Consider the following 15,125-nt stretch of genomic DNA (forward strand, 5'->3'; position numbering starts at 1 on the left):
GCTGACCAGTGACCACCAGTATACGTTGTCTGCCTGAAAAACGCTCCATATCTGTGCTCAGTGTGCTGCATATATCTGTGCTCACACTGCTTTATTGTGGGGACTGGGGACCAGCAGAATTATATAGGAGGAGTACAGTGCAGAGTTTTGCTGACCAGTGAGCACCAGTATACGTTGTCTGCCTGAAAAATGCTCCATATCTGTGCTCAGTGTGCTGCATATATCTGTGCTCACACTGCTTTATTGTGGGGACTGGGGACCAGCAGTATTATATAGGAGGAGTACAGTGCAGAGTTTTGCTGACCAGTGACCACCAGTATTATACGTTCTCTGCCTGAAAAACGCTCCATATCTGAGCTCAGTGTGCTGCATATATCTGTGCTCACACTGCTTTATTGTGGGGACTGGGGACCAGCAGTATTATATAGGAGGAGTACAGTGCAGAGTTTTGCTGACCAGTGACCACCAGTATTATACGTTCTCTGCCTGCTAAACGCTCCATATCTGTGCTCAGTGTGCTGCATATATCTGTGCTCACACTGCTTTATTGTGGGGACTGGGGACCAGCAGTATTATATAGGAGGAGTACAGTGCAGAGTTTTGCTGACCAGTGACCACCAGTACTATACGTTCTCTGCCTGAAAAACGCTTCATATCTGTGCTCAGTGTGCTGCATATATCTGTGCTCACACTGCTTTATTGTGGGGACTGGGGACCAGCAGTATTATATAGGAGGAGTACAGTGCAAAGTTTTGTTGACCAGTGACCACCAGTATTATACGTTCTCTGCCTGAAAAACGCTCCATATCTGTGCTGCATTGTAGTATATAGTAGGAGTACAGTGCATAATTTTGCTGACCACCAGTATATAATATATAGGAGTACGGTACAGAAGGCCACTGCTCTACCTACCTCTGTGTCGTCAAGTATACTATCCATCCATACCTGTGGTGCATTTCAGTTTTGCACAGTTTGCTGACCACCAGTATATAATATATAGCAGTACAGTACAGTAGGCCACTGCTCTACCTACTTCTGTGTCGTCAAGTATACTATCTATCCATACCTGTGGTGCATTTCAGTTTTGCATAGTTTGCTGACCACCAGTATATAATATATAGCAGTACGGTACAGTAGGCCACTGCTCTACCTACCTCTGTGTCGTCAAGTATACTATCCATCCATACCTGTGGTGCATTTCAGTTTTGCACAGTTTGCTGACCACCAGTATATAATATATAGCAGTATGGTACAGTAGGCCACTGCTCTACCTACCTCTGTGTTGTCAAGTATACTATCCATCCATACCTGTGGTGCATTTCAGTTGTGCGCAGTATATATAGTAGTAGGCCATTGCTATTGATACTGGCATATAATTCCACACATTAAGAAATGGAGAACAAAAATGTGGAAGGTAAAATAGGGAAAGATCAAGATCCACTTCCACCTCGTGCTGAAGCTGCTGCCACTAGTCATGGCCGAGACGATGAAATGCCATCAACGTCGTCTGCCAAGGCCGATGCCCAATGTCATAGTAGAGAGCATGTAAAATCCAAAACACAAAAGTTCAGTAAAATGACCCAAAAATCAAAATTAAAAGGGTCTGAGGAGAAGCGTAAACTTGCCAATATGCCATTTACGACACGGAGTGGCAAGGAACGGCTGAGGCCCTGCCCTATGTTCATGGCTAGTGGTTCAGCTTCACATGAGGATGGAAGCGGGTCTGGGACTGAGGGTCGACAGCAAAAAGGTCGACACACCTTAGGTCGACGTCAATTGGTCGACACACCTTAGGTCGACATAGACAAAAGGTCGACAGGAACAAGGTCGACATGAAAAAGGTTGACATGAGTTTTTTATGTTTTTTTGGTGTCCTTTTCTTCGTAGAGTGACCGGGAACCCCAATTAGTGCACCGCGTCCCCTATATATGTGCCAGCAGAGGAATGGGCGCACTTGGGTTGTTTTTTCACCCAATATTCAATGGGGAAAATCAGCAGTCTCCCTAAGATATTTACTCCTAATTCGTGAGCATAAAACCACATTTAACATGTTCCATGTAAAAATGTATTACAACATAAAAGCAATTATACAAAACGGTATAGTATCTCTTCTTGCAGATAACACCATATAGTACAGAGGACCAGTTGAAATAACTTTGATAGATTCCTCCTTCTCCTTTGACAATTCGGAGATTTGATGTTTATGAACAAATAACCCGACGCGTTTCGTCTTACTCTAAGACTTCATCAGGGGTATGTCTCTAGTGCTTGATAAATACTGTTAGTGCATCAATGAAATGGCAATTACGTATTCTGGATACTTGAAAAAACCACACACCGGTGGGGTACACAGGTGAAAGTTAGATTAAGCCTCATGGTTAAGTGCTTGAATAACAAGTTCAAACGCATAGGCCTGAATGCAAGTTCATATAGGTAGTGTTTGGGGCAGTGTTTATCCGTTCCCGGACGCATTTTTTTTCTAAGTTTAGTTTTTGTCACTCGTCCATGATTGGTTTGATTCGTGATGGAGGAGTGTCTGTGCTCATTACTATAAAAACGCCCCAAACCGTCCGCACCTCGTGGGTTTAGCTAGTGGAGAGGTGAGAGGAAGGTGTGTTAGGAGTTGGTGAGTAGTTTGGAGTTTGTGGAGGATTTGAGGAGGTTATTTTCGATTGTTGAGTGCTGTACTGTGTGTGTAAGTAGTCTTGTCATACTTGTTGTGTAGTTATTTAAAAGTCTGTCTATTTTTTTGTCATTGTTTTTATTAAAGTCTATTGTCATTGTGAGTGAGTGTGTGTGTGTGTGTGTGTGTGTGTGTGTGTGTGTGTGTGTGTGTGTGTGTGTGTGTTTGTTTGGTGTGTAGTGGTAGTGGAGGAGTGTGTTTACTGTTTTTTTTTCTCAGTGTTATTTGTTGTTTGTCCTGATTATGTCCCAGTCAGAGGTGAGTGTGGTGGAGGAGGTGAGTGAGAGGGAGGAGGTGAGTGAGGTGGAGGGGTTGAGTGAGGTGGAGGAGGTGAGTGAGGTGGAGGAGGTGAGTGAGAGGGAGGAGGTGAGTGAGGTGGAGGGGTTGAGTGAGGTGGAGGAGGTGAGTGAGGTGGAGGAGGTGAGTGAGAGGGAGGAGGTGAGTGAGGTGGAGGAGGTTAGTGAGGAGGAGGGGGAGGTTGCTGCTGCGGCCTCCAGTAATAGTGACAGTGATGGTGCTGTGGCTCCGCAGCCACGCACCACTACAAAGATGGGCCGCAATGTTAAATTCAGCTACGCTGAGAATATGGCTTTGGTGCGGGAGCTGATGAGGCATCATCGACAGTTGTTTGGCCATGATGCTGCAAAGGTGTCGTCACGCAGGAAGACTGTTCTGTGGGGGAAGGTCGTTGCGGATGTGAATAGTGAGGGTGTGGTGAGGTGGACCGAGGACACGTGTCGTAAGCATTTCTACGACATAAAGCACTGTGTCAAGGCGAAGATGGCCAAGGAGGCTAAATCAGCCCGCCAAACCGGGGGTGGACACCTCTTCCGAGCGTCTTATTGGGATTGGGAGGAGCCTGTGCGTACTCTCATTCCGCCAGAAGTGGTTGATGCGACTCATGTCCGGGATTCGGATCGGCCAAGGCAGGATGGTGAGTTGTTTTTTGTTTTGTTTTTTTAATTTAAACATCTGTGCTTTGTCCTTAGTTGTCTGAAATGTCTTCTAGCTAATTGTGATTGTAAGTTGGTTCATTCTTCTAATGTGTTGGTGATGTATTGCAGGCCTGGCCAACCTGTGGCTCTCCACCTGTTGTGAAACTACAAGTCCCATCATGACTTGCCACAGTTTTGCTATTACAGAATGCTAAAACTGTGGCAGGGCATGCTGGGATATGTAGTTTCGCTACATCTGGAGAGCCACAGGTTGTCCAGGTCTGATGTAGTGTTAATCTCAATTATGTATGTTTTAATCCTTTGTATTGTTAAATTTTCTGGTTGCCTTGGCCTTTTTCTGGTGTCTTATTTCAAAAGTAAATGTTTGTTGGTGTATTTTAAAGAAGTGTGATTAATGTTTTTTTTTTATTATTATTTTTTTTTAATTTCAATGGACTTATGTTTATTGTGTGTTGTTCTGGGTTGAAATTTGTGTTGTTGATGTGATTTAGCATGCATTTTTGGATTTGATGATTTCAATTTTGGCCACATATTTGTGGGTAGTGTTTTCTTGTTAGCATTAAAAATTGGTCACTTAGCGTGCAATATTGTGGTTGTGTCAAGCTACGACGTTTGGGTTTTAAGTATTATAATATTGTGCATTATGTCCCTTTGTGTATGTATTGTTTGGTAAAATTGTTTATTATTTAAAGTATACACACCCAATTAAGTCACGCAGAAATGCATAAGCATCGTTTAGTTTACTTCTCATCAGGTTCCACATATGTTTACATCACAATAATGAATTTGCATAAACATATTCTTAAACAAAGTATGTTCATAAGGACAATCTTCATATTTCTACAGTACGCAAGAGAAGCAGCACAGCCAGGCCACATCCCACACTGCCAAGAGATGCAGATGGTGGCAATGCAGGTAAGATTTTACTGTAAACACATATTCTGCAAACACATAGAAAAACAAAATGTTAATGTTTATCTTATCACATAGGTTCTTCTTCTGCAAACGCCCCTCCACTAAGGCGCCCATCACAAGGCTCGGTTACTGCGGCTAGGAGGCCAAGCAAAAGACGCCATCTTCAGGCTGAATCCCCAGCACCAGCATCACCACCCCAACGGCGCATCTCCGCAGTGTCGGCCCTGCCACCACTAGCTATTTTGGCCAGCCCACAAAGTGAGGATCCACAATCCCCTCAGTTGTCTGGTGAGTAAACATAACAATTTCCTGTAAGGAAGGATAAAAACAGTGGGGTAGATGTATTAACCTGGAGAAGGCATAAGGTAGTGAAAAACCAGTGAGATGTGCAAGGTGATAAAGGCAGCAGCACAAAAACATCATAACTGTTAATTTACATATTGGAGCTGTTTGCCTTGTGCCTTTATCACCTTGCACATATCACTGGTTTATCACTTCCTAATGCCTTCTCCAGGTTTATACATCTGCCCCACTGTTTGTGCACAGCAAAAATAAAAAACAAGTGAACAGTCATCCTTGTAATAATCACCAACAGTAAGCACATAGTCGTAAGGTTTTTTTAGATGGTTAATTGTCAGATGTCATGTTGGCCATAGCAACAAATATGTATATTTTGAATATTTTGGAAAAACACCAACATAAATGTTAAGTCTCATCCAATATTTTTGCAGGGCCAACATCACCAGGTCTAAACTTAGGCCACCTTAAGACTTTTTCACCCATTGTTAATGTTTACATTTTCTAGCAATAATTTTTATAACGTTTTGGGCAGACCACTGACTGCCTTGAACAATGTATGAGTGTATTGGTAAACACATTTATTGTATTGTGTGTGTTGTTCCAAAGGAAGCTTCATACCCAATATGTAAATGTAGTACTTTGTATTTGTTCAAGTTCTTCGTGGTCGCACATTAATTATGGCTCAGAGTCCAACAATTCCAACAAACTTTTTACAACTGAGTAGTGAAGGTTAGAAGCAACATATTTATACAAAAAGGTGAACAACATAGTTTAGTTTATACCACAATCTATTTATCAATTCAAACATGAATATTAAGAAGTAATGCATGTTGACGTAAAGCTATAGTAAGACCAATGCTAAAAAGTTACTAAATATTGTCTGTCTTCAACCCCATACAGAACCAGCTATCATGCCCGAGGATGCCCAGCAGGAAAGGGACCAGCAGGATACATACACTCTTCACCTGCAACCCATAGATGATACCCAGACAACCACGCCGCAGGACATACCCCAACCACCCCAAACATCCCACAGCCCCCAATTGAGCACAACACCAGCCCAGACACCAATGAGCCCTGAGTTTTGGAGCGGTTGGGCTAAACAACAGGCACAAAACTATGCGTGCCTTAACACCCACAGCCAATACCTGCCAAGTCTGCCCCATCATCTGCCTAGACTGGCTCGAAACTCAGGCAGACTTATCGTTCAAGTGGGAAGAATAGCCAATTCAATGGAACAGATGAGGGCAGACAACTGCCAAATGCAAGCAAATCTCGTACGCATCATGGATGAACAACAGCGCCACCAACAATCCCTAATTCAGATCATCCAACACAACCAAATTATCAATGACAACATGTCCCGAATAATAGCAAGCCACACTGCAGCTAATACGCAACTCACTGCCAGCCTCAATATACTCAGCCAAAGCTTTAATGTTTTGGCATCACACCAAGTCAGCTCTAGCTCGGGGACAACTACACCAAACCAGACCCCAGTTCAATCCCCAGTTAGACGCTCCAGTAGAACCAGGAGCAACGAGCCAGCACAATCCTCGGCACCCAGCACACACACACACACACAAAAAAAAACAATTAATCTGGCCAGCAGCTAATATTTTTTCCAAAATTATATTATGTTGATTTGTTGTGGCAAAAATGCCTTTGTTGTATGTAATAAATTGCTCACACGGAATATGTGTCTTGTTTAATTAGCTACAGAAACCACCTGTACATTAGTGTCTAGGCCCAGATGTGTATTGGTATAAATATATTGCCTGCCCCTAGGTGGCCTCAGCTCAACGTGTGTGTAATCTATGGCACCCAGCACATTGGGCATGGCCGCAAGCTCACAGAAAGCTACCCTGACTGCATGCCACTGTGACTTCTGGGTAGGGAAGCAGAGAGAGGCATCTATGTGGCCATCCAAGACATCCAAAACCTGAGTGGACATTCCTAAATTTAAGGTGAGTGTCATGACCTGTAATCAATACAATACTGTGTTATATTACATTACAGAAAAACAACTTAGACATAGATGTGTATGTATATTTTAAATCACCTGAATTAAATAATTATAAAAGGTGGCCTGTGAGATAATAATGACATCGCCAGTCACAGACTGGAAGGTGCCAGTAGCCATAAAGTGCAACACAGGCAGGAGCTTGTGCAGGCCTGAGCCAGAGCGAGAGCGTGCTGGCTCAGGGTCTAGGTTCAGTCTGACAAGGTCATACAGACGGAAAAGGTTATTTACATTTAGTCGGACCATCTGTATAACCTGGTCATCAGACAATTTGTTAAAGTTTAAACGACCACTAAAAAAACAAGCCATGGCCAGCCTACGCGGGAACCTGTACAACCTGCTGACCATGTTCATTTTCCTGGACTTGGTTTATTGTAGCCTCATGGAGCACTGTCAGGTATCCCCCAGCAAACAAGAAAGCAGTACTACACACGGTAGCAGCCATTTCAGAGTAAGAGAGGAGAAAAATTTGTTTGGGCCCCTTTTAAAGGCCCAAAAAGTCTGGTGTGACTAATGTAGAATTGGCAACACATGTAAACACGCTTCTCAAAAGCAGGTCTACTTTTTTTAGGCTTTTTGTACGATTAGTATTTTTTCACGGCCGCACATGCATTTTTACGGAAGAGATTTCAAATACGAATGCTTAGTAAATGACAAAGTTCTATACCTAAACAGCCGCGTTTGACCGATGGTGTATTTATTCATATTTTTACTACACAGCCGTAATAAAAATACGAATGCCCTCATCACTGCCGAGTTTTGTGCTTAGTAAATTCCCGAGATGACACTTTGAAGAAAAAACGCCAAATCGGTCAAAATCGGGACCTTAGTAAATATACCCCACAGTATTAGATATGTGCACCAGACACTGAATTTGCTGAATTTGGTTCTAACTTTCTAATTTGTCATCTGTTTTTTATTTTGGATTTTTTTAACCAAAAATGTACAAAAAAATGTTAAAATCACATAATGTGGGCATTTATTGTACCTAGAGCATTATTAACCACATTAACATTCATTTCCACTTTTCCAGTCATGTCCACTCTATTTTGACCACCTCACAGCTCACAATATTGGTTTCATCCACTTAGGGCCAGAGGCTGCAGTGAGCTGGCTGGTTACTAAGCAATAGAGCACCGGCACAAACACACGGCAGTTTATGGCACATCTAAGAAACATTGCCACATACTGTAGCAGTGAAGAAATTAAAAGTGGGGCATAACTAGTGGCAGAAGCTACAGCGCTAGTATGTGGTGGTTCTTCTCTACATTGAACATAAGAGCTAATTCAGGTTGGATCGCAAACCGAGATCCAACCGGAATTTTTACAATCGCCCCATGGGCGCATGTGCAGCTCCTGTCATTCAAATGCTCCCACACTTTCTGCTGGGGGTGCTGCAGAAAATGCGATCGCCTCTGCCTGACAATCAGGTAGAGGCAATCGCAGAGCGGGAGGGCGGGTAACGCTCTTTACCAGGGAGGAGATGAAGCATTGCGGGGGCAGTGTGGCGTGTATGGGGAAGGAGGTGGCCAAACGGTGGGTGATCATGGTGGCGGCATGATGTCACACACAGCTGACGTGATCATGAACACAGCGGCGGAGCTCCTGTGTGCTTTGGAAGAAGCCATCACTAATTTCTACAATGAAGCAGAAATTGCGAGGCAATCACAATTTCTGCTTCATCAAGGGGGGGGGGGGGAGGCGCTGGTCAGCATGCTGGGCGGCCTTGCCCAGCAATGGGCAGCTCCCAGCATGCTAGGAAAAGGATAGCAAATTCTGTTAATTAGCAGAATTTGCTATCCTTACTGAATTAGGCCCATTATCCATCGTTCAATTTGCAGATCACTGCATGGAGTTATAGGGATTGTACATAGATGCAGGTGAACAAAGTGCACTAGTATGAAGAGCATCAAACAGTACAAACTATATATATATATATATATATATATATATATAGAGAGAGAGATAGATATACTGCTCAAAAAAATAAAGCGAACACTAGAATAACACATCCTAGATCTGAATGAATGAAATAATCTTATTAAATACTTTGTTCTTTACATAGTTGAATGTGCTGACAACAAAATCACACAAAAATTGTCAATAGAAATCAAATGTATTAACCCATGGAGGTCTGGATTTGGAGTCACACTCAAAATTAAAGTGGAAAAACACACTACAGGCTGATCCAACTTTGATGTAATGTCCTTAAAACAAGTCAAAATGAGGCTCAGTAGTGTGTGTGGCCGCCACGTGCCTGTATGACCTCCTTACAATGCCTGGGCATGCTCCTGATGAGGTGGCGGATGGTCTCCTGAGGGATCTCCTCCCAGACCTGGACTAAAGCATCCGCCAACTTCTGGACAGTCTGTGGTGCAACGTGGCGTTGGTGGATGCAGTGAGACATGATGTCCCAGATGTGTTCAATTGGATTCAGGTCTGGGAAACGGGCGGGCCAGTCCTTAGCATCAATGCCTTCATCTTGCAGGAACTGCTGACACACTCCAGCCACATGAGGTCTAGCATTGTCTTGCATTAGGAGGAACCCAGGGCCAACCGCACCAGCATATGGTCTCACAAGGGGTCTGAGGATCTCATCTCAGTACCTAATGGCAGTCAGGCTACCTCTGGCGAGCACATGGAGGGCTGTGCGGCCCCCCAAAGAAATTCCACCCCACACCATTACTGACCCACTGCCAAACCGGTCATGCTGGAGGATGTTGCAGGCAACTGAAAGCAACCATTTGTAGATGTGGAAATCATTTAAAAAGCCGAGGAGTGCCTCTCAAAATTGTGTTGCTGTGCATTGTGCCCTAGAGGTTCATGAGGGGGCACCCAGGTACTTTTTATCATTGCTTTATGAAGTGCCGGTCAAAACTGTTGGAAAATATATATATATATTTATTTTAACTTGAAGCTTGTTACATATTACTTGGAGTCAAAGTATTATATATGCATGAGAACAGAGTACACTAAGGTAAAGTACACCAAATTGATCAAACAATAGATCTATATGTGTGTGTGTGTGTGTGTGTGTGTGTGTGTGTATATATATATATATATATATAAAATATATATATATATATATATATATATATCTTGAGGAGTCACAGGGATTATATATGCATGTGAACAAAGTGCACTGAGGCAAATTGCACCAAACAGTACAAACAATAAAATAAATAAATACATAAATAAATATATATATATTGCAACAGTACCCAGAACTCACATGAATCCACATAATGAAAAGTCCCAGTGCGCTCACAATAGTCCAAAGAACCAGAGTATATCAATCGTGGGTGCGGCACACACGGGAATAAAGGCACACAAGCAGCATAAGTCAATAAACTTTTCGGTTATATTACCATTTTCAGGATATAAAAGTACAGTACAACATCTTACCTTTATAAAGCATACCACCCAGTGCAAGAAATGCGGTGCAGATCGGGTGCCAGTGTCCTCCACCCCACTGGATGCAGGCCGCGGGTCCTGTCACCGTCGCACGTGATGACATCACTGCAGAATCCCTGCATATGTAAGAATCCAAACAATCCACTTCCTGGAACTTGCTGGGATGAACCAGCACACATTTGCACATAGCCAAACACTTATTTAAAAATCCTGTTAGCAGCATAAACATATAGCAGCATGGATATACTGTAGGCATAAACATGAGCCTGGGTAAACATCATATACTTGCAGCATGTCACTGTCAGTGCGGGGAGCTGTGCTCTGAACCCTCTTTGCTTTGTACTAATTATTTAGCGTATTTATAATGGGAACAGGCAAAAATACATATAATTGTATAAAAACCAGCCAGTAATTTAAAAAAAACAAAAACAAAACAGTGTTGAAAACAAAGAAACAGCCTCCAGTATTATGCTGTTATCAATAATAGTATCAGCTCCTCTCCCTCCCTGGACACAGTTACCAGCTCCCCCCATCCCTCCATGGGCACAGTTACCAGCTCCCCTCGATCCCTTCCTGGGCACAGTTATCAGCTATTCCTCCCCGCCCATAACCTTCTTAGGCACAGTTGCCAGCTTCTCCCCCATATCCCCCCTGTGCACAGTTACCAGCTTCTCCCCCCTCCCATGCTCCCTGGGCAAAGTTACCAGCCCCCCCCCCCCCCCCTTCCCTCCTCCCTTGGATCAAATTATCAGCCCCCCTTTACAAAATTACCAGACTAGGGTGCTTTGTGCTGTGCCGTCCGCATCCACGATCTGGCCACCCCGAACACCGCCCACACCCCCAACACCTGTAATGCAGTCAGGTTGACGTGACGCATCCCGTGACGCGATCAGCGAGACCCGCACCCAGGATTTCCTCAACAGCGCCAACAGCTTCAGAGGTACTGCAGTGCAATGACAAGCTGCTCAGCCTGTCGGGCCGCTTGCCATTGCACACTGGTGGGAGGCAGTGGGCTGGGCAGGATCGGTTCGCGGGCCGCATCCAACCCACGGGCCGTATTTTGCCCACCCCTAATGTAGATAGTTAAAAATGTTAATGAGAAGCTTTAGGCCCCCATTTACAAGCCTTGGAACACGGTGATAAAGTACCAACCAATCCTGTCATAGCTGCCATGTTACAGGCTGTGCTTAAAAAATGACAGTAAAGAGCTGATTTGTAGATACTTTATAACCATGATATTTATCATTCTCCAGGTCTTGATAAATCTGTGCCTTAGTCTCTAACCATATTGAGAACAATATATCTTTTAGTTGTAATGGAAAATCCCAATAAAAACATATTTTCTCCTCTTGAATAGAATGTGATTAAGTATCTTTTCCTATACTGTATAGATGCCCTCACTTTTTCTAACTTTTTCACCCTTATGAAAACTGAAATTATAATGTAAAACTTATAATAAAATATTACAATTTATTAAAACCATATTACAACATAGTACTACAGTATATTTCATACAATACACATTTAACAAGTTCACAACAAGGTTTCCACTTCTCAATCATTGTTACCCCTTGATGTAGGTACTCTAATTTCCAGCTGTGGGTTGAGTGGATCCTAAACTTTTTTACCCCATGCATTTTGTCTCCAAGAGACTTCTTCAGGGGTTCATCTTAAATATAAAATACATAGAATAAAAATTAGTGTCTTATTTTACAGAAAAGTGCAGGCAAATCAGGAAAAATACCAACTACTCAAGTCAACGTTTCAATGCTGAGTCACATTTTCATCAGGACAAGTTGCATATTGATGTGTTTCCCGCCATCAAACATCTCTCGCATCCTCCAGCGTTTCCCACCAGGCAGCACGGCATCATGCCATCACTCCATTACACCATGGATACATAGGTGGGTCATTCCAAGTTGATCGCTAGTGAAAAATGTTTGCTGCGCAGCGATTAGGTGAAAAAGCGGCACTTCTGCGTATGCGTATGCAAGCAGTGCGCATGCGCGACGTACTTTCACAACGGGTGATGTATTTTTACACAAGGTCTAGCGACACTTTTCAGTCGCAATGGCAGCCGCTCAGTGATTGACAGGAAAGGGGCGTTTCTGAGTGTCAACTGACCGTTTTCAGGGAGTGTTCCAAAAAACACAGGCGTGCCAGGAAAAACGCAGGCGTGGCTGGTCGAACGCATGGCATGTTTGTGACGTCATATCCGGAACTGAATGATCTGAAGTGATCGCAAGCGCTGAGTAGGTCTGGAGCTACTCTAAAACTGCACAATTTTTTTTGAAGCCGCTCTGCGATCCTTTCGTTCGCACTTCTGCTAAGCTAAGATACATTCCCAGAGGGCGGCGGCTTAGCGTTTGCATGGCTGCTAAAAACAGCTAGCGAGCGATCAACTCAGAATGACCCCCATAGTCTGATTGTGAACAAAGTAAAAATGCTAAGATGTAGAATGTGAACTAATTCCTTTTTACTTAAAAGTAATTCTGCTAAGCATAAATTACAAAAATAAAGTATTAATCTTATAAATATTAAAACTTGGCACAAGATCCTAATTTATATCTCCATGGAGCTGCTGTACATTGTCAGAATACTACACTGAAAAAAATAAAATAAAAAGGGTATTCATAGTAAAAATTATTCCCACCATTGGGCAACATAACATTCAATTTTGCAAACATTGGATGTAAATTTTAAATTAATGTTCCTTGGATTTGATCTTGCTCGTTATTAAGGATTCAATCAAGGAGCTTAATAATATCAAGGAAAAAATGAAGAATTTTGAAACCAACACTAAAACACTCTTCGCTGATGATAAAAGCTGTATTTAGATGGAGAAACTGAACACACAAATAGAAACTTATAGGAGAAATATCAAATGTAAAAGTAAGTTTGAAAAATAATAATGACTATGAAACTCATACTGTGTATGGTTGGCTAGGAGACATTTAGGGGGAGACAGATTTGACTCCTCTAACAAGTCAGGAGCTGCAGTGACTCTGAGTCTTTGGCTAGACAGTCTATAGGAGTTTCAGTGACTCTGAGTCTATGGATAGATATTACTTCCCCTTTAGGGATGGGCAACTGGTCAAAATTGGATGAAAACCACAGCTTCGCTAGAAGAGGATGGCAGTGAAAAAGGCAAATATCAACACCCCCTGTATTACCAAGGAAATAATGTTCATTCCTTTTCTCTAAACCTCTAACCCAAATTGAGATGCAGGCATTGCAGAAAGGGTTAAGTTTTGTACCAACCACTGATCCACAATCAATACATGCTTCACTCAAAACTTTTATGAGACTTATAGAGCAGTACAAGAAGCTATATATACCCATAAGTCTTTCTCTAACCTTATTAGATATGAATTTAAAACCCTTAAAACCCTGAGTTCAAGGGACAACATTGGGGTAATTCCAAGTTGATCGCAGCAGGATTTTTGATAGCAACTGGGCAAAACCATGTGCACTGCAGGGGAGGCAGATATAACATGTGCAGAGAGAGTTAGATTTGGGTGGGGTGTGTTTAATCTGCAATCTAATTTGCAGTGTAAAAATAATGCAGCCAGTATTTACCCTGCACAGAAACAATATAACCCACCCAAATCTAACTCGTTCTGCACATGTTATATCTGCCTCCCCTGCAGTGCACATGGTTTTGCCCAGTTGCTATCAAAAATCCTGCTGCGATCAACTTGGAATTACCCCCCATTGTTATTAGATTGACAGATAAAGGAGGATCAGTTGTGATCCAGGACCTGGCAGACTATAAAAAAGAAACCAGTTGTTAATTGTCAGATAATTACACCTATAAGAGATTACCAACGGATCTCACTATGTGCTTCAAGAAAGAAATTGACACTCTGCTAATGCTTGCATTAAATAATTCCATCATAACTGGTCAAACAAGGAAAGCACTAACTAAAGAATTTCCCATCAAACCACTTCTTTTTACTGTAAATAAAGTACATAAGGACCTGAAAAATTCCTGGGGAATTTAAGTCCAGTGATCTTTGTTCTAGCCCATTTCTACTTATCTGGGCACTTATCTACAACCCTGTGTACAAAATGTGACAAAATTACATAAGGACACTACTTCCTTGTTGCTGACTCTCAGCGAGATCCACTTTGTGTCTGATGACTACATATTGTGTTGTATAGATGTTAATTCACTTTATACATGCATGTCATACAATTTGGGAATCTATGCAGAAAAGAAGCTTATCACAGATAATGCCCTTTACCAATGTCCTGATATATTTTTTGTCAAATATTGGAACTGGTACTCAACAAAAAGGATTTCTATTATCATGAACAATCATTTTTGCAAACATCTGGGTGTGTGATGGGTTCCAATGTGATCCCATTGTTCACCAATGCATTCATGTTTGTGCTGGAAAATTATATATTTTTTTTCAGGTGGTGAGATCTCCAAAAATATCCTATATTACACCCGCCAAAGGGATCCATTCAGGATACTGGCGTTCAGGATCCTGGCAGTCCGAATCCCGACACCGGAATCCCGACTGCTTGGAATGCTGATGCCGGCATACCCAAAATGGATCGAATTGCTGACACTGGGGTCCCAAATCCTGATCATCCTCTGTCAGGAATCCTTAGTGATAATCTGGGGGTGGGTCAGGGGTTAGGTTTAGGCTACAGGGGGTGGGTTAGGCTGTTGGGAAGGGAGGATCAGGGTTAGGCTGTGGGGAAGGGAGGTTTAGGATTAGGCTATGGAGAGTGGGGTTAGGTTTATGCACCACCGGGTAGGGTTGGCTGCAGGTAGGGTGAGTTAGGGGATATGGGTGGATGGTAAACATACTTACCTGAG

Source organism: Pseudophryne corroboree, chromosome 10, assembly GCF_028390025.1.
Source record: "Pseudophryne corroboree isolate aPseCor3 chromosome 10, aPseCor3.hap2, whole genome shotgun sequence".
Lineage (NCBI taxonomy): Eukaryota > Metazoa > Chordata > Amphibia > Anura > Myobatrachidae > Pseudophryne > Pseudophryne corroboree.